Below are 22,393 nucleotides of genomic sequence, written 5' to 3' on the forward strand. Positions count from 1 at the left end.
AACCAACACAAAATACCAACCCAGCAGAACCCAATACTACTATGCAGCAGAAGATACTGCTATAGCTTCACAAATTACCTCTCAAGAAGCTGCTCCCCTGTGATGGCCAGCACCAGCTGCCAAGTTCTTTCCTTCTTCTCCTCCAGTTGTCTATGGAGTAAAGGTGCTTAGCAAATGAGATGTGAGCCACAGAACTTAGACCAGCCCCACCTTCAGGATGCGAGCTAGTCTTTCAGAGCCATCAAACATACAGGAGAATACGGCACTACATACCTATTACAACTAGTGATGTTTCCTCTGATCCAGACACTCTTGTTCATCATCTTTTTTATTTGGAGCAAACAGCCATGACAACTTATTTCAGCTATGTTTTGTCTCTGCAATTTGTCTGACAGACATCTTGGATTCCTCATTTTTCCATCATCCTCCCCACCTTCTGAACAAAAACTCCCCATCCTGGTGCCCCAACTGTGTCATCCTGCTGCCACCTCAAATACTGTGCCTACTGTTTTTCCCAATGCCCCCAAATACTATATTGCTGGAAAAAAAGTGCATCCAGCGACAATAATGCCCCCTATATTAGTAATAGTGTCCACAGTAGTGATATTAATGCCCCTATGGTACCTCCAGCAATACTATTTCCCTCTTTTGTGGCCCCAGTAATAATGCTCCTATTAATACCCCTTATAGTGCTCCAGTATTAAAAATTCTTCATAATGCCCCTATAGTGCCCCTAGTAATTACCTCTATGGTGCACCCAGTAGTATTCCCCTGAGTCCCTTTCCATGCCATCACCTACAGTGCAGGCCATAGGCCAGCCCACAGCCTGCGGAGTGGGACACCTGCATCCCTGTGCAATTTGTACACTGTCCTAATAGTTGCCTGTGGCCTATGAAGGTGAATAATGGCATAACAAATATCCATGGGCTCCCATGCCTCAACGTACTGCAATATAGATGAATTCAGGAGGGGTACCTGTGGACGCCATAGAGATAAGTAAGTACCTGATACATTAATTACCGCTGAGAGTGTCAGAGTATTATGTACCAGGCCATGAGGAAGGCTTGGGGGGCTTCAGCCCACCATTACCACTCTGATGATACTAGAACCTATAAAGTAATAACACAGACAATAGCACACTGTAGATCTCAAGCAGGGGATAATACAGTATAAAGCAATGAGAAACTGTAGCTCACAAGAGGCTATGAAATGTAAAAACCTCACCAGATATAAAAGGTGTTTCAGAATAGACAGGCATATTGCAAAACATGTGGACAGGCAGGATGGCTGCCACAGTAATGAATAAAACACAGTCAGAGTAACACACCCTTACTACTATAAGGTGGTGTAACAGGAAATAAACACTAAAGCTCCTTATAGCAGAAGTAGCTTCATAATAGTGAAGATTATGGCAGGTAGGTAATCCTGAGTTATCCATGAGAGCTACAGTCCAGAAAAGACCTGGAAAAGAAAGGCAATATATTGGGCTAGTTGCACACTAGCGGCTCTGCATTCTGGCATGGCCCAAAATTTAGTAAACCAAAAGAAAAACACAATATAACAAAAACTCATGTGTGGAGACATATCTACAAAACCGAACAATAACCACCACACGTTATATGAAACCATCTTTATTTATCATATATAAAAGACATACATATAAATACCAATACTAGTAAAATCATGCGGGCAGGTGCTGAGAAGCGATGGCCCCCCAGTCCCTAGGTCTCCATGTATACCTCGCCAATTAAAAATAATAGAATACAGTTAAAGTATTAAATCTCCAATGCACATGCATAAAAGGGACAGCCAATGTTGTGCCTAGTTGGTCTATACTGAGCATTTAGACCATATTGTCCTGTATATTATCCCAAAGTTGTGTGTATCATTATAAAGGACAATAGACCACTCTTCACCAAAAAGTCACAGAGCACAACTGGCATTATACAGTCCCCAATACTTATGTGTACAAGGGATAACCAACATTGTCCTGAATAAATACATCCAAGATGTTTCGACCCTATTGTCCGATGTATTATTCCAATATATATATATATCATTATGAGGACAATAGACCAAACTTTTACCAAAGCATGCTACAATACAAGACACAGCTGGCACTATGTGTAAGTAAGGTATACAGACCAAGAGCTGGGAAGGTAGGAACCACCTCCACGTATGTTTCGCCGTATGTATCTGATATAAACCCATACTATATATACCCTGTTCAATCTAATATCTCCTCATTCAATCATTAGTAATATAATATCCACCTGTGGAGCGGAGGTGATGTGTTTAATGGTGGCGTTCACTACCGCATGGCGCGGCTAGCACATTGTGCCGATTACATACAAATCTCGCGAGATTCTGCGTAATCACCCAAACATAGTGAGGGATTGGAGCTGCAGATGTGCCATAGCCCCTCTCATAGAATCTCTGGCGAAGCTCCTCAGCCTGAAATTCAAATGCCTTCTCAGTTGAACAGATTCTCCTAACACATAAAAATTGACCAACAGGTATGCTATTGATGAGAGTACCTGGATGAGCTGACTTTGCATGCAAAAGAGCATTTACTGAAGTGTGCTTCTTATAGAGATCCGTCATAATCTGGCCCTCAATATCAATTTGAAAACGTGCATCCAGGAAATCCAAACCAGATCGGCCATTTTTAAACGTAAGTTTGATATTCTTTTTTTTTTTATTATTAACAATTTTTATTGTTTTATATGCATAATGGAATCATCAAGGCTTATACATAATACCTAGATATTTACATAAATGGTAATTACATGTAAGGAGGATAGGCACAAGAGTGGCTGAACATAATGGAGCATATAAAACATCAGGACATAATAACAAACATTTTATCAACGGGTAAGGCATGGGTTGTAGAAACATTATTCTGTAATTGAAATAAGATATCTTCTAAAATGTGGCACAGATGTTACCTTGAAAAGAAAGGTGTGTTCAGGAGAATTGTCTGTATATCCTCCAAGGAGCCCAAATCGAGAGGAAGGTGGATCTGGAACGTTGTTCCCAATGGGAGATCTCTTCCAACCTATAGATTTGGTCTACTACAGGAAAAAAAATTGCATATGATGGCGCACAAGACGCCCCCATTGCAGTTTCCTGGAGCTGTAGGAAGAAGGATCCCCCAAACATAAAAAAATGATGGGTCAGAACAAATTCAAGTAACGACATCGCAAACTTACGTTTCTTAGTGTCCATGCTAGTAGTCTGCAAGAAGAAGTTTGCAGCCTTCAGGCCATCTTTGTGTCTAATTAAGGTGTATAATGATTCAACATCACACGTGGCAATGATCATATCGGATTCCAGTTGGATCTCCTCTACTTTTTTTAGTATATCTGGCGTGTCCTTCAGGTATGACGGGAGACCTTCCACTTAGACCTCATGCACACGGCCGTTGTTTGGGTCCGCATCCGAGCCTCCGTTTTTGCGGCTTGGATGCGGACCTATTAATTTCAATGGGGCCGCAAAAGATGCGGACAGCACTCCGTGTGCTGATCGCATCCGTTGCTCTGTTACGTGAACATGTCCTATTCTTGTCTGTTTTGTGGACAAGAATAGGCATGTCTACAATGGGCCTCCTGTTCCGTTCCGCAAATTGCGGTAGGCACACGGGTGGCTTCTGTTTTTTTCGGATCCGTGGTTTGCGGACCGCAAAAATCTGAACGGTCGTGTGCATGAGGCCTAAGGGTTGTAAAAAGAACTCAACATATTTGCAAATTGGATCATTCAGAACATTGATACCTGATACTATAGGAGGTTGTTGCGTGTTTTTGTATACCTTTGGAATAAAGTACAAAGTAGGAATTACTGGGTTTTCCAACATTAAAAGATAACTGTCATGTTTTCATAAAAAAAAATCAATTTTAGCATATGATACTGCTGCAGCAGCATTATGCATAAAGCAATCTTTAGTTTCTTCACATACCACAGTTTTCCTTGAGTTTTCCCCTTAGTTACGGCTGTCTTAACTCCTACAATATGAGGATATTCTCAAGATGGCTCCTCTGCCAGTTCTCTGAGGCCAAAACTGCCTTCCCTTACTTCCCATACACACTTGCTGTAGCCAGCAGCTTCCTGCCAGCCAATGAGATTAAATTACTAAAAATACATGCCTCCTCTGTCTTCTGTTTACATTAAGTTGGGAGACAGATGAGCCCTAGCAACTGTCTTTTAAGGGAGCAGTGGAAAGAGACAGGAGACATTAATGAAAGCCGTTATTATAAGGTAATGACAGATCTTTTGACAATCATTGACAGACTAGCTCAGGTATACAAGCCTAGCTCTAATAAACCAGCAAAAAATAATAAAAAAATGACAGTCATCCTTTAAATATGAATATTGTATGGTAGAGATTATACCATCATTAACTCCTTGGCAATGGATGAGGTCAAGTTCTTTGGTGAATTTAGCAGTCGGATCGTACGTCAATTTCTTATAACAATTAATATCACTCAATTGTCTCCAGGCCTCTTTTTCATACATTGTCCTAGGCCATAGTACAATGTTACCCCCCTTGTCAGCTGGATTGTCACACAATGGGCTGCACATTGAACACATTTTATAAGTGGTCAGAAACTTGTAAATAACTCATGAAAGAATACAGTTATGTTAAAACCAAGCACACCATTGTTTTTCTTGTGAAATTCCCAATAAGTTTGATGTGTCACATGACCTCCTTCCTATTGAAAAAAACTAAAGTTGGATTAAAAATGGCCGACTTCAAAATGGCCACCATGGTCACCACCCATCTTGAAAAGTTTCCCCCCTCACATATACTAATGTGCCACAAAGAGGAAGTTAATATAAACAACCATTCCCATTTTATTAAGGTGTATCCATATAAATGGCCCACCCTGTAGTTATAGTGTGGGGGATCTTAGCCATTTCCCCACAAACCAATCGGACAAATAGTTCAATGTTGGGGAATAGGGAAAATTAGATGATTTGGGTATTAAGTTTTTAGAGAATTTACCAAATCTGTTCGATTCCTCTTGTTCTTCCAGAAGTGTAGTAAGGGTAGTTAGAGCCTTCTGTTCTGCAAGGGTTGGAAAATTGGGATCCATTTTCTGGCTAAAAATCTTTTTGAAAAACAAGTTTCCTCGCAAAGTGGTGCACATCTTTCACTGTTGAGAAACAACAAATTGTTGAGATGAAACTGTTGAGATCAAAATTACATACAGGTGAAAAAGATAAACCCTTTCCCAGGATTGCAGGATTGATATTTGATCTTATTTAGTATGGGCATTTTGCCCTGTTTGAAAATGGCGCTCTGCTGTGGCCACCAAGGGCGGGGATTGCAGCCGCGATCTGCTTGATAATCTATAACGGCGGATCTCCAATCTAATGCGAATGCGCGGAGTTCCCGCAGATATCTCAGGAACTGATTATTTCAGCATGTTTGGGCAATTGCGCTGAATCTTGCGAGTTTTGTATGTCATCGGCGCAGAGTGCTAGCCGCGCCATGCTGTAGTGAATGCCGCCATTAAACACATCACCTTCGCTCCACAGGTGGATATTATATTACTAATGATTGTATGAGGGAGGTATTAGATTGAACAGGGTATATATAGTATGGGTTTATATCAGATACATGCGCCCCCCAGAGGAAGCGCGGCGAAACATACGTGGAGGTGGTTCCTACCTTCCCAGCTCTTGGTCTGTATACCTTAGTTACACATAGTGCCAGCTGTGTCTTATATTGTTGCATGCTTTGGTAAAAGTTTGGTCTATTGTCCTCATAATGAGATATATATATATATATATATATATATATATTGGAATAATACATCGGACAATAGGGTCGAAACATCTTGGATGTATTTATTCAGGACAATGTTGGTTATCCCTTGTACAAATAAGTATTGGGGATTGTATAATGCCAGTTGTGCTCTGTGACTTTTTGGTGAAGAGTGGTCTATTGTCCTTTATAATGATACACACAACTTTGGGATAATATACAGGACAATATGGTCTAAATTCTCAGTATAGATGAACTAGGCACAATATTGGCTGTCCCTTTTATGCATGTGCATTGGAGATTTAATACATTAACTGTATTCTATTAGTTGTAATTGCCCGCATGATTTTACTAGTATTGGTATTTATATGTATGTCTTTGATATATGATAAATATGGTTTTGTATAACATGTGTGGTGGTTATGGTTTGGTTTTATTGCCCGTAGTTTGTAAAATACCATCTAGTCAATTCAGTGTAATGGGCGGTGATCTGGCCGCATTATGGGAAATGTGGTGAGAATCAGCTGAAAGAAAACTGCTGCGCTTAACAGTTTTCTTCCGAAAAACTCTCAGCATATTTGCCAGAATACGGCCAGATCTCCGCTGGTCCCCATTATAGTGAATGTGGCTGGACGGAGCCTTACAAACTGCCAGGGTGAGCAGAGATCCAGCAGGGTGTTCCCTGCTGGATCGCCACCACTAGTGTGCAACAAGCCTTAGTAAGTGTGCTGTCCACCTGTCCTACTTGAGGTAGGAACAAAAACCACAATGGCATGGAGCTCAGGGGCATGCTTTATAGGCTTACCCTTCTTTATTTTATGGTTCCCCTGGCCAACACTTCCACGGTGTGGCAGCGGCATCCTGTTTCCAGTTGAAACAAACCTGTGATACAATCCCTTTAGCCTGGGACCAATGAAGGAGCATATAGGAGCATCAGGGCGTCAGCTCGTTCAGCTGCCAGCTCCACCCAACGTGTAGGGAGGTCAGGGAGTGGCCTTTATAAAGACTGAAGCGCTGGCACTGCACAGACGCTCTGTGTAGCACAAAATCTCCCTGATGAGCCATAAGACATGGCGAAACGTGTCGGATGGTGCTCTTAGACAATAGGGAAGAGAGGAATTTCTAGTTTAGGCCCGAGGTTCCAGCGGCTAGGGGTCGCCCTTTTCAGGGAGAGTGCTCCGAAAACAGCCTGTTAGCCTTTCCCCACTATAGACCAATTCATAGGGGTCAGCAAGCCGTGTGACTTAGGCTGAGGTCCTAAGAGAGTCCTTTTAGGTGATCCCCCGCAAATACAGAAAAACTTAATAGGGCCAACTATGATATAGTCCATTCTCCTTCACTTCCATGAAGTGTGTACATTCATTTATACTGTCTCACTTACAAACCGAATTCCCAAAAAGTTGGGACACTAAACAAATTGTGAATAAAAACTGAATGCAATGATGTGGAGATGGCAAATGTCAATATTTTATTTGTAATAGAACGTAGATGACAGATCAAACATTTAATCCGAGTAAATGTATCATTTTAAAGGAAAAATACCTTGATTCAAATTTTCACGGTGTCAACAAATCCCCAAAAAGTTGGGACAAGTAGCAATAAGAGGCTGGAAAAAGTAAATTTGAGCATAACGAAGAGCTGGAAGACCAATTAACACTAATTAGGTCAATTGGCAACATGATTGGGTATAAAAAGAGCTTCTCAGAGTGGCAGTGTCTCTCAGAAGCCAAGATGGGTAGACGATCACCAATTCCCACAATGTTGCGCAGAAAGATAGTGGAGCAATATCAGAAAGGTGTTACCCAGCGAAAAATTGCAAAGACTTTGCATCTATAATCATCAACTGTGCATAACATCATCTGAAGATTCAGAGAATCTGGAACAATCTCTGTGCGTAAGGGTCTAAAGGAAATCACAGAATGGGCTCAGAAATACTTCCAGAAACCATTGTCAGTGAACACAATCCACCGTGCCATCCGCCGTTGCCAGCTGAAACTCTACAGTGCAAAGAAGAAGCCATTTAAAATGGAGTGTGGCAAAATGGAAGACTGTTCTGTGGTCAGACGAGTCACGATTCAAAGTTCTTTTTGGAAATCTGGGACGCCATGTCATCCGGACCAAAGAGGACAAAGACAACCCAAGTTGTTATCAACGCTCAGTTCAGAAGCCTGCATCTCTGATGGTATGGGGTTGCATCAGTGCATGTGGCATGGACAGCTTGCATGTCTGGAAAGGCACCATCAATGCAGAAAAATATATTCAGGTTCTAGAACAACATATGCTCCCATCCAGACGTCATCTCTTTCAGGGAAGATCCTGCATTTTTCAACAAGATAATGCCAGACCACATTCTGCATCAATCACAACATCATGGCTGCGTAGGAGAAGGATCCGGGTACTGAAATGGCCAGTCTGCAGTCCAGATCTTTCACCTATAGAGAACATTTGGCGCATCATAAAGAGGAAGGTGCAACAAAGAAGGCCCAAGACGATTGAACAGTTAGAGGCCTGTATTAGGAATGCTCTCCCATTCTTGTCTATTTCTAAACTTGAGAAACTGGTCTCCTCGGTCCCCAGACGTCTGTTGAGTGTTGTAAGAAGAAGGGGAGATGCCACACAGTGGTGAAAATGGCCTTGTCCCAACTTTTTGGGGATTTGTTGACACCATGAAATTCTGATTCAACATATTTTTCCCTTAAAATGGTACATTTTCTCAGTTTAAACTTTTGTTCCGTGATTTATGTTCTATTCTGAATAAAATATTAGAAGTTGGCACCTCCACATCATTGCATTCAGTTTTTATTCACCATTTGTATAGTGTCCCAACTTTTTGGGAATCCGGTTTGTATTTTAATGACAGAAAAATTAAAGTTACATCTTATTTTTCATACAAGATACACTCAGTTTAGTATTTAATATTGAGACCACTGAGTCACTAGAGAAGAGGTCAGTTTAGACCATCTATCTCATATCATGTTCTAAGGCTTAGAATTTTAGAAGTAATACTTAAAATATTTAAGAAAATTTCCAAAACCCACTTTTTAAGGACCAGTTCAGGTCTGAAGTCACTTTGTGGGGCTTACATAGTAGAAACCACCCATAAATGATCTCATTTTGGAAATTACACCCCTCAAGTTACTCAGATCTGGTTTTACTAAATTTTGTTAACCCTTTAGGTATTCCACAAGAATTAAAGGAAAATGGAGATGAACTTTCTAAATGTAACTTTTTTGGAAGATCCATTTTTAATCAATCGAGGGTTAACAGCCAAACAAAACTCAATATTTATTACTCTGATTCTGCAGTTTACAGAAACACCCCACATGTGGTGGTAAACTGCTGTATGGGCGCATGGCAGGGAGCAGAAGAAAAGGAGCGCAGGATGGTTTTTGGAAGGCAGATTTGAAGCCCCCCAGATGTACCCTACAGTAGAAACAATCAAAAAGTAACTCCAAGTTGGAAACTACGGGAAAAGGTGACAGTTTTATTGGTACTATTTTGGGGTACATATGATTTTTAATCGCTCTATATTATGTTTTTTGTGAGGAAAGGTAACCAAAGAATGTATGTTTTAGGACTGTTTTTATTTTTAGTTTTTTACAACGTTCACCTGACAGGTTTGATTATGTGCTATTTTTATAGAGCAGGTTGTTATGGACGCGATTATATCAAATATGTCTACTTTCTTTGTTTGTTTTAGTTTTTCATAATAAAGCACTTTTCAAAAAAAATTATGTTTTTGTGTCTCAATATTCTGAACGCCATATTTTTTTTATTTTTCTGCCAATAGTCTTGTGCAGGGGCTAATTTTTTGCAGGAAGAGTTGAAGTTTTTATTGGTACCATTTTTAGGTACATATGATTTTTTTTTATCATTAATTATTACACTTTTTGGGGCAAGGTGACCAATTTTGGCACTGTTTTTATTTTTTTACGGTGTTCATCTGAAGGGTGAGGTCATATGATATTTTTTATAGAGCAGGTCATTAGGGATGTGGCAATACCTAATATGTATACTTTTTCTTATTTATTAAAGTTTTACACAATAATAGCATTTCAAAAAAAAGATATGTTTTAGTGTCTCTATAGTCTGAGAGCCATAGCTTTTTTATTTTTTGTCCGATTGTCTTAGGTAGGATCCCATTTTTTGAAGGATGTTTGATTGGTACTATTTTGGGGGGCATACGCCTTTTTGATCACTTGGTGTTGCATTTTTTGTGATGGTAGGTGACAAAAAATGTCTTTTTTGGCACTGTTTTTATATTATTTTTTATGGTGTTCACCTGAGGGGTCAGGTCATGTGATATTTTAGAGCAGGTCGTTACGGACGTGGCAATACCTAATATGTGTACTTTTTATTATTTATTTAAGTTTTACACAATAATAGCATTTTTGAAACAACAAAAATAATGTTTTAGTGTCTCCATAGTCTGAGAGCCATAGTTTTTATTTATTTTTTGGCTGATTTATCTTAGGTAGGATCTTACTTTTTTCTTTTACACTTTTTTTTAACACTGTCTTGACTCAGACCCACTTGGTCCTTGAAGATCCAATGGGTCTGATGACTTTACAATACACTGCAGTACACTGTATAGTGTACTGCAGTGCATTTCCATTCACAGTAAGCCTCTGGCAGGACCCTGTCAGGCTTACATACCATGGCAAGGCAGAATGCCTGTCTAAGGCGTCCAGTTGCCATGGTAACCATCGGGACGCTGCCACAGCAGAGCAGTGGCCCGATGGGAGGGGGGAAGGAGGGAGCTCCCTATAACGGATCTCCTGGCACCCCGACCGGGTACCTCCGTCGATGGATGCTTCTAGTGCTTCCCGAGGACTCCAAGCACTCCACTTGACACTGTAAGCGCTGCAGACCCCACAAACCACTGAAGCTTGGTTGAGGTCTCACTATCTCCTACCCACCCTGGACCTACGACAAGGCTCCAGGATCCAGTGGGTGTACCTTTCCTAAATCCAGAGAGTAGGAACAGCTCTTACAAGAGCTAATAGTTTAGCCAGGGGAGTATAGCAAATCTTCAGCATATAGCAATCCCCAGTGTCGATCAGTTACCCAAACACCAGCCTCAACATGATGAAGGGTACAACAGGAACTCTTTATTGAACACACAAGCATTGACTTATACACATTTTCCAACAAGGTTACCACCCACAGGGTTTTGTAAAAACAACCAATAAACACGTACAATACACTCAGACACTCCCAAACAAAATCCTCCCCTCTGCCTGTGATACAATTACCTCACACAATGGGTTGATTTAATTATCACAGGCAGGAGAATACACAATGTCTTCTGTCCTGGAGACAACCGAGGAGTAAGTCAATTATCTCTCAGGACAAAGGGAAATCTCCAATACACACGTGGGGACAATAGGACAGACATCACTACTCAAATATACAATGTCCCACCCTTTACAGTACACATAGACATTTAACATATCCCAAAATGGCACGAATTAGACCAGGGGTTCAAAAGTTTGTAAAAGTCCTTTGTGAACAAAGGAAGCCTGGCTGATGAGAGGGCCCATAATCCCGGGGCAAGAGGCTGGTAGCCAGGCTTCTCCACCACCCAGTGGCGAGGTTGGTTTCATCACATTTCTCCCCATTTCCAAACAGACTAACAGGGTCTCTGACCTCCTGCTGGTCAGTGCCCTTGTTAGTCCAGCAGCCTACCCACAAAACAGAAACAGCAGTACAGCCCACCCACAATAAATGGTTACTACACCTGAGCATGTCCATGTGCCTCACCACGGCTGTGTGGGGGACTGGTAGACTGCCTTAGTGGGTTGCTGAGTGGGCAGAGACCAGCGGTACTTTGCCCTGGTGCCAGCGCTACCACGGAAGAAGCCTGGTTGTAGCCTAGTTGTTGTAGGGGGAGACCGACTGTCTCCCCTTTTGCTAAACAGCCCTGTTGCTGGGGGACAGTACCGACTGTCCCTACCCCCTTTGCTGTGAGTGCAGAGACCATGGTCCCATCTGCACTGTTGTGGGGCTTACTGTCTCCCCCTGGTTCGTTAAACTGCTGCTGGGGGATGGAGACTGTGCTCCAAATTCCTTCTAGATCACACGGCCACTGGGGAATGGAGACTGGGCTCCCAATTCCCTGTAGATCACACAGCTACTGGGGAATGGAGACTGGGTTCCCAATTCCCTGTAGATTACACTGCCGCTGGGGAATGGAGACTGTGCTCCCAATTCCCTGTACATCACACGGCCGCTGGGGGATGGAGACGATGCTCTCCTCTCCCTGCAAAACATACTGCCGCTGGGGAGCAGGATCGACTGTCCCCACTCCCTGAAACTCTGGCTGCCATTGGGGATCTGGGCCGACTGCCCAGCATCCCTGTAGGGTCGGTGGAGAGACCTCGGTCCCATCTCATATGAGGTTCCCCCCAGGACCAGTCTATGAGGTCCCCTACCTGTGTAGCTGGTACTGAAGCAGGGGATACTTCAGTCGGGTCTTCCCAGTAAACCTCCACAATATCCTCCCAGCTGAAGGGCTCTGGACCTGGGTCTGACACTCTGCTCTTTCACTGAGCCCTCTCAATGGAGTGGAAGAGATCTCGTTAGTCCTGCTCCAGTTCCCACTCCAGGGTTGCTAGGTGAGCCAGGTCTTTCTCTACCTCGTGGGGGTCATCCCAATCCTGCCTAGCCTCCCTCTCGTAGAAAATGTTCTGAAGTCTGGACTGTGCAGGGCTCCAGAAGTCAGGCTCTGCAAAGGACTCCCATAACAAGCCAGGACCATCAAACTCCTCTCCCTCTGGCTTGTCATGCTCATCTGTCCAGGGTATATACTGTGCCATATACCACCAGAGCGCCTGGTAGGCCTCCTCCTAACATAGCTCCTGCCATACCCAGTGCTCTAGTTCCTTCACCCATTCCTCCAGGGGCTGCTCTCCCAGGAAGGGCATCCGCAGGGCCACTTGCTTCTGCAATCGCTGCACTCCACTGGGGAGACTCTCACCTCGCTGGTATTGTACATTACCCAGAGCCTGGTACCAGGTGCCTTTCCTTAATGCATCCCGGCCATCCAGGTCTTCCTCATCGTATGCCACTGCTGGTTCCATCCTGCTGCTGTACCCAGGGGCACTGTACGGATACTAGCATTGCCCTCAATTTTGTCAATCCACAAACGGTGTCTCCGAGCTGATTCTCCTCTCACTAGGACACCATCCCACTGCTTGCCACCAATATAACAGATCTCCTGGCACCCCGATCGGGTACCTCCGTCGATGCTCCTAGTGCTTCCCGAGGACTCCAAGCACTCCACTTGACACCGCAAGCGCTGCAGACCCCACAAACCGACGAAGCTTGGTTGAGGTCTCACCGTCTCCTACCCACCCTGGACCTACGACAAGGCTCCAGGCTCCAGTGGGTGAACCTCTCCTAGTATAGCAAATCTTCAGCGTATAGCAATCCCCAGTGTCGATCAGTTACCCAAACACCAGCCTCAACATGATGAAGGGTACAACAGGAACTCTTTATTAAACACACAAGCATAGACTTATACACATTTTCTAACAAGGTTACCACCCACAGGGTTTTGTAAAAACAACCAATAAACACGTACAATACACTCAGACACTCCCACACAAAATCCTCCCCTCTGCCTGTGATACAATTACCTCACACAATGGAATGATGTAATTATCACAGGCAGGAGAATACACAATGTCTTCTGTCCTGGAGACAACAGAGGAGTAAGTCAATTATCTCTCAGGACAAAGGGAAATCGCTAATACACACGTGGGGACAATAGGACAGACATCACTACTCAAATAAACAATGTCCCACCCTTTATAGTACACATAGACATTTAACATATCCCAAAATGGCACGAATTAGACCAGGGGTTCAAAAGTTTGTAAAAGTCCTTTGTGAACAAAGGAAGCCTGGCTGATGAGAGGGCCCATAATCCTGGGGCAAGAGGCTGGTAGCCAGGCTTCTCCACCACCCAGTGGCGAGGTTGGTTTCGTCACACTCCCTCCCTCTGGTATGATCAATCGGGACGCTGCCACGGCAGCGCAGCGACCGATGGGGGTGGGAGAGAGCATCCTCCCTGTTAACCCCTCCCATACAGCGGTCCCTACGGACCGCAGCATTAAAGGGGTTAAACGGCCAACATCAGTGCCAGCATCGATGTTGGCCGTTACAGAAGTTTGTCAGCTGTATGTTATCCCGAATAATTGTGGGTGCAGGGAGGGGTGGGGGGTTGGCCCCCTCATTATTATCTGGTCGGGGCACAGTGAATGTGGGGTGATCGGGGCACAGTGAATGAACACAGCAGGGCACCCCCGATCTCAACACTTACTGAGGAGATCAGAGCTGCGCTGCTGAACGCTGCGATTGGTCAGTCAAATCTGACTGACCAGTCAGAGCGATCCAAAGGCAGGGACCGCTGTGATTGGTCCCCTGCTGGGTGCCCAGACAGCTCGGGTGTCCGTAGCACCCGTTTAGATGCCGATGTCACCGCAAGTTTGATCTCATGACGTATTGTGCATGTCATGATGTTTTAACTAACACCACATCATGACGTACACAGTACGTCATTTGTCACTAAGGGGTTAAACTACATACATGTCAGTTATACTTCTGACATTTACCACACAATTACGTGGATAAGGCCTTAGGGTGCTTTCACACCATTTTGCAGTGTCATTTGGAGGTATGTAAACAATGCATTCGGAAAGCTTTCAGACCCTTTTACATTTTTCACATTGTGGCCTTGTGCTAAAATAAAAAATTTCAATTTCCCCCCATCATTCTACACTCAATACTCCATAATGACAAAGTGAAAATAGTGTTTGAAATCTTTGCTAATTTATTGAAAAGTAAAAACTAAAATATCACATTGACCTAAGTTTTCAGACCCTTTGTAATAAACGTACCTCTCCGGATTCTATCGATGCAATCCTTATCCTCGGCTGCTGAGCCATGCTCCCTGATGACGTGATGGCATCCTTAATGGGATGCAATGCTCTGTTTGTAGCAGGCCTGTGCTGGGGGAGATTAGCAGTGGACTGATTGTTCAGCTGCTCTATTACTATGTCCTAGTGTTTCTGACTAATGAAGCGCCAAGTCCTGGACCTACCAGGTTCTGATCAAGGGACTCTGTGCTCTATTTAAATTCCTTCCTGGCCATACTCCATTGTGAGTGATAGTCTTTGTTGGCTCTAGCTAGTTCCCTTGTTCCTGTATTGCTCTTTGTTCCTAGTGTTCCTGACCCCAGCTTGTATTCTGACCACCCTCTATCTTACGTTTTGGTAGTGCATAGCCCGTCTGTTTCTGACCCATTTCATACTACTCTGCTTTTGTGATGTACGTGTTGTGTGTCTTCTTTGTCCTGCACCTACACTAGTGTAGGGACTGTCGTCCAGTTGCGGTTCTGCCATTTAGGGCTTACACTGCAAGTAGGTAGGGAAAACGGACTGGGTTCTAGTCCGGAGACTCACTGTCCTTGTCTGTCCCTACCTACAGCTGCTCCTTCCTCTACCTGGGCTGCAGCCAACGAGGTATCGCTGTGGCTGCAGCAGTGATCACTGGGAGTCTGATTCCGAGCACCTCTGCCGATCAGCTGTTTGAGAAGGTCATGGTGCTCAGTTGAGTGCTGTGACCTCCTCACAGCTTACCAAGTCCATTGTATAACGGCCATGCTTGTATTTATTTAATTTGACTTTTACCAGTTTTTATTAAGTCTATGGAACATATCCCACCAAATGTGAGACACATACATTTGTACACAAGTTATAAAAAAGGCAAGCCCTGTACTATTTATATTATTTTGGTGGGAAGTTTTGATATGTTAAATGAAAGCAAGTACAACCACTGAGAACTCAACATTGTTTGACTGGTGATTTGATCTTTTGGCAGACTTGTGAGTATAGTAATTTATAGTGAATTTATAGTGCATGCTATAGTGTGACCCAAAAACTTGGGTTTTGAAATTCTGGATCACTAGTGCTTCCATCTTATCATCTGTGGACCCTTCTAAAGGCCCATTTACATGAGTAGTGATCAATTATCGAGTAGTGTAAAGGCATGTAACGATTGAACAACAAGCAATTATTGTATTGTTTGTCGTTGTTGAGATTGTTTAAGGAACGGACATACAGAAACGGAAAAGAACATGGAGTACCTTCCGTTTTTTGTGGACCCTTTGAAATAAATGGTTCTGCATACAGTCCACACAAAAAAACAGAATGGACACGGAAAGAAAATATGTTTGTGTGCATGAGCCCTAATGTAGTATACATGCAGACTACCACATAAAGAAAATAATAATTGGGAATTTGATAATTTATTGCATTTTACAAAAATCTTGCACTTGAGAACCTGCCATCAACTAGTGCAGGGATCCTGCATGAAAACATCCAGAGGAATATTAAACCATTCCAGGTTCAACCAAGTAATCAGAAGTGCCCGGAATCTCCAGATTAAAAGATTACGTCTGGTGAAATAATTGTGGTGTTTCTAGACAATGAGGCTGATGTTTACGATTTTTCTCTCGTGCTTATGAGGTTTAACATCTAAGAACTGTTGTCATAATAGATAGGAAAGCCGGTGTAATCAGACTATGCCTAGAAAGGCTATTATAAATGCAAAAAGCAAATATTCCTGATCTCAACATTTTTTTTGTTTGCTTAATCTGTAAAAACAAGTTAGAATAAAACATTTTGTGGCAGGAAACAATAAAAAATGCCAATTTATTTAATGTATACACTGTATTATACTGTATATTCATATTTTTTTGTACAATAGGACTCCTCTTTTGTGCCGTTCCTCACATTATTTGATCCAAAATACAAAACCAAGCAACTTTACAAATGTTGTCCAAAAATCTCTTAACAATCTCTCAATTTAGTCTGATTTGGAATCAGTGCTAAAAGTAGTTGTAATAATTTAACCCTTTCTACTCAGGAGGTTTTTTTCATTTTTGCATTTCCGTTTTGCACTCCCTGCCTTCCTAGAGCCATAACTTTTTTATTTTTCCGTTCACATAGCCATATGAGGGCTTGTTTTTTGCGGGACAAGTTCTACTTTTCAATGCCACCATTTCATATTGCATAAGATGGAGCAGGAAGCAGGAAAACAATTCCAAATGGGGTGGAATTGGGGGAAAAAAAGCATTTCCACCACAGTTTGACAGGTTTTCTATTTACGATGTTCAATATGCGATAAAACTAATCAGATACTTTCATTCTGAAGGTCAGTATGAAATCGGCAATACCTTATATGTGTAGTTTTTCTTGCGTTTTGATACTGATAAAATAGTAAAAACCTTGAAAAACTTTTTTTGTGGTAAATGAAGAGACCATAAACTGCAATTTTTAAGTTTTTTTCCATTCTGCCGTTTTCCGTATGTGGAAAATATTTTTACATTATTGCCATTTTCACACGTCGTGATACCCATGATGTGTATTTTTTTCTTTTTTTTTTGTGATTTGAATTTTTATATTTAGAATATTTTTTTTACTTTTTTTTTAAATACTTTTTATGGTTCCTATAGGGAACTATAACAAACAATTTTTAGATTGCTATTCTTATAGACTCCAATGCATTAGCACTGGAGTCTACGGGAAATGTACTAGTTTCCTATGGGCGCTCAGATGCAGTGTTCAGGATTGACCACGGCATCCAAAGTGTTAAATGTTTGCCATCGGCATTATTGCCAGTCTCACACATGAACCGGGGGTGTCTGCTGTATCTTTAAAGACAAGATAGTTTGGATGTGGAGGGTCAAGGAGGCTAACCCATCTGATTCAACCAGACCTCTACCCACTTAGTGGCGCCGAATCAATACCTCTAGATTGTGATCCACAGGGGTCCAATCAAACTGTACCCCGTACTTAATGTAGGAATTAGAATGATTTTTCAAGAATTAGGTCTCTACCTATATCTATAAGATCCAGAATCACAGTAATATTTTGTCAACCAGACCCACACTTGCACAGGTGTCCCAAGTTATGGCTAGGGCCTGTGGTAGAGAGGTAGGCATCAACACAAAATGGAAGCGTTTTGGAAGTGTAAATAGAAGATGACAATAAAAGCATAAAATGAGTATTGTGACTTACTTCACAAGGGGGGTGGTAACCCAGATAAACTCAAGACACCGGGTGACCCTATTAACCCCCCCCCAGCCTGGATCGCCTGTAGAGTGTTAGAAGATGAAGGCAGCCGTCACACTGGGCTTCTTTTCAGGTTCTTTATTTCATAAGTAAATCCGGCTTTGGGTTACAACCCCCCTCGTGAAGTAAGTCACAATTCTCATTTTATGCTTTTATTGTCATCTTCTATTTACACTTCAAACACGCTTCCGTTTTGTGTTTATGCCTACACCTCCACCACAGGCCCTAGCCAAAACCTGGGACACCTGTGCAAGTGTGGGTCTGGTTGACAAAATATTACTGTGATTCTGGATTTTATAGCTATAGGTAGAGACCTAATTCTTAAACAATCGTTCTCATTCCTACATTAAGTACGGGGTACAGTTTGATTGGACCCCTGTGGATCACAATCTAGAGGTATTGATTCGGCGCCACTAAGTCGGTAGTGGTCTGGTTGCATCAGGTGGGTTAGCCCCCTTGACCCTCCACATCCAACCTATCTTGTCTCTGCACTTTTTCCGCTACATGCCAATTTTATCCGCATGGTTACTACCCACAGGCTGCCATATCTACGGTACTCTCTTAGCCTCTACTCTCTTTTTCACATTCTCTCCACCCACTGGCACCTCTCGTTTGTTCTGATCTGTTGGACTTCCTTCCACGTGATCTGACTAACCCTCAATTTCTCTCTTTTTGTCACGTATCTTTAAAGAACCTGCAGCGCCATACTAGTATGGCACGGGTCGGGAAGGGGTTAAAAAACATTGGATAGGCTTACTAAACTAATCTAATGGTTATGCAATGCAAACTTAGAGTGGTATTACACTGCCCAATCTTCAGGCTGTTCATTATCAGCAGTACATACTTGATTACACAGTGCAAGGTGCTGCCTATGAATGAGCTGCTAGATTACACAAGAGTTTGTATTCCCAATAATAGGCTTGAAATCGTGCACTGTATTAGGACTTTTAGGCTAGATGGCCTAAAGATATGCCAAATTTGTCACTGTCCCTCATACTGGATGATACATTTGGTGCTTCTTTAGACACATTTCTCACCTTTGTCTAACTTTGACCACTTATTGGTTGCCTTAATTTGCACCAATAATTTGGCAAAATTTTGCCTCACATTGGCACATTTTAAATACCACTTTTCCCCCAAAAACACTCATTTGTTGAACGAGGCAAGCATTATAAATATGTTTCAAAGCATGTTCTCCAGCTTTTTGGCCCCAATTAAGCCAGAATTCTGGAGCACCAGACTGTGTTTAGTTAAAGCAAGTTTGGTGAAATTTGCTGAATTCCTCCTTAACAAAAAGGTTGCTTGAGTAAGATGCGAGTATCTTATTATGAGGCACAGGGCTTTTGTCACATCTTCCAGCAGTCCGTGCACTGGAAATTCAAATCTACGGCAACTATGAGCTGGTATAGATTTAATCTATAATTTATGCCAGTTTCTAGCATAATTTATAGTAAATCTGTTGGGTCCCATCTGACCCTGCCCTTTTCTTGCTACTATTTTCTAAAAGTGTCAAGAAACTCAAAAAGTTACATATTATGCCACAAAAATGGCGTGTGCCATAATTTGCAACTTTTTTTACTGCCACAAAAGAGGGGCAAATACTTGACTAAATCTGCCCAATTATGTTGAAAAAACAACCCTATAAAACTCTCATCCTGATAGATAAGAAACCATATAGTACGGATGACAAGCATATTAGGAGACATCTGGCAAGATCCTTTTTTATTAGTAAATATTCTTTTTAACAAATAATACAAAAAATAGATATATCAAATAAAGTTGTAGAACTGAAGGTTTTTAAATTAGATCTGCTTAAAAACAAGAAAACAAACTCTTGCCTGTTATATAGTTCATATTAAAAAATATTCTCCAGGTTCCACATACATCCCTTGCTCATTGAGCTGTCCTGTTGGTCGGTATAAGAGTGTAGTATAATATTCAATATCTGGATCCACTCACATGCCCGTGTGCTTATCTTTATTGTAATATTTCTCTGGAGCTTATTGTCAAGTTGTTTACTAAATGTGATAACATTAGCTTCTATCCAAAGCCGTCTGTCATCATCCACTAGGAAATGATTGTGGGCTTTCTCTAACCTATGGCATCTTTTACTACCAGGCATTCCTCATTTTCTACACAGATACAGGGTGACAAGCTGTTTTTTTCCCTGGTTGTGGCCTTTGATTGGATGTTTTGTATAAAGTAAGCTTATTCTCTACCCAGCTACCAAGTCAGAATTACAGACTCAAACACAACTGGCGAGGTCAATCTGGGTTACTGCCAACGTGATAATGCCTTAATGGAGGAATGGTTTAAGGCTTTACTGCAGCCTCAGTTCTGTTGTTTTCTGACCTGCCTCAAAAACTATCACAAAAATTAGAACATCTAGTGGAAATACTATTTGTTGAATCCGGTGATTTTTTTTTTCAGTGAAAACCATAAGAAATATTTGAGAAGTTAGAGCAAATAATCTCTAGCAGTCAGGCTTGATCACATAATGTAGACTGGATAGGAAAAAAGCTTAGACCACTAGATGCATTCCTAGTCACATTTGCTCTCTCAAACAGTTTAAATGCGACCAGAAGCATGTACTAGTGTGGTGGCCTGGGTGGCTAAAGGGCTATTATTATTCACACATTTTATTTAAAATTATATATTTTTAATATGAAATGAATGAGAGAGAAATTATATATTTAAAAATAAGAAAAACAATAAATTCTATAAATAAGTACTGGTGGATAAATAAATAAAAAATACACCTCATTTATATTCATGCCTATATGAATATAAATGTTTAGTTAATTGTTGCTTAAACAGCGACACACTTTTGCCAGCAATACAGCAGAAACAACCTGTGCCGTACCACCATAGCATGATAACAGCAACAGAGCAGTAGTATGCAAAAATCACAGCAAGATAGATGTTTTTCTTTGTTCTGTGAAGTATTTTATTTCTTAGGAAAAGCGGCAATATACATGTGCAAACGTTTTCAGCCTTATTAGGCACTACAAGTGTAATATTGGCATAAATCAATATATGTAAACATAGTTGTCAGCTTGTATGTTTTACATTGCAGATAAGGTACATCAATTGCAAAAAAATAGCCGTCTCTTTGATATAGATAATGTCCGCTAGTAGATGTGCTTTGACAGTCATATCTGTTCTACAAGTTCTAAGGAAAAAATCCACCGTAAATATTCTTTTCTCTTATTACCTACACCCACCTAAAGAATTATTAGGAACACCATACTAATACGGTGTTGGACCCCCTTTTGCCTTCAGAACTGCCTTCATTCTACGTGGCATTGATTCAACAAGGTGCTGATAGCATTCTTTAGAAATGTTGGCCCATATTGATAGGATAGCATCTTGCAGTTGATGGAGATTTGAGGGATGCACATCCAGGGCACGAAGCTCCCGTTCCACCACATCCCAAAGATGCTCTATTGGGTTGAGATCTGGTGACTGTGGGGGCCATTTTAGTACAGTGAACTCATTGTCATGTTCAAGAAACCATTTTTCCAGTCTTCAACAGTCCAATTTTGGTGAGCTCGTGCAAATTGTAGCCTCTTTTTCCTATTTGTAGTGGAGATGAGTGGTACCCAGTGGGGTCTTCTGCTGTTGTAGCCCATCCGCCTCAAGGTTGTGCGTGTTGTGGCTTCACAAATGCTTTGCTGCATACCTCGGTTGTAACGAGTGGTTATTTCAGTCAACGTTGCTCTTCTATCAGCTTGAATCAGTCGGCCCATTCTCCTCTGACCTCTAGCATCAACAAGGCATTTTCGCCCACAGGACTGCCGCATACTGGATGTTTTTCCCTTTTCACACCATTCTTTGTAAACCCTAGAAATGGTTGTGCGTGAAAATCCCAGTAACTGAGCAGATTGTGAAATACTCAGACCGGCCCGTCTGGCACTAACAACCATGCCACGCTCAAAATTGCTTAAATCACCTTTCTTTCCCATTCTGACATTCAGTTTGGAGTTCAGGAGATTGTCTTGACCAGGACCACAACCCTACATGCATTAAAGCAACTGCCATGTGATTGGTTGACTAGATAAACACATTAATGAGAAATAGAACAGGTGTTCCTAATAATTCTTTAGGTGAGTGTATAAATAGCTTAATATATGGAGTCTCTGCATCATATGATCACTTAGTATATCTTATATTTAATTTCGAAGATCTATTTTCATCTTAACAGCTCCTACTATGCATTACATTTTAATCTTAAGTAAGCCAGAAGGAATAGTAAGTATCAATAATAGCTGTTATATTTTCTTACCTATGCCGCCAGAGGTAGAAATGAGAAGAATGATGAGAAGTAGATGGAGCGCTCCGGCTGCCAGAGAGTACGTCTGCCATAGTGAGTGTAACGGATTGGTTTAGTCACAGTGAGTATATTGATCCAGTCCCGCTTTTTATCATGCTGGCGGGACCGGTGTGTCGGCTGCATCAAGGGAAGGAGGCTCGGCCGGCGTGCTTT

Source organism: Bufo gargarizans, chromosome 2 (assembly GCF_014858855.1).
Source record: "Bufo gargarizans isolate SCDJY-AF-19 chromosome 2, ASM1485885v1, whole genome shotgun sequence".
Taxonomy (NCBI): domain Eukaryota; kingdom Metazoa; phylum Chordata; class Amphibia; order Anura; family Bufonidae; genus Bufo; species Bufo gargarizans.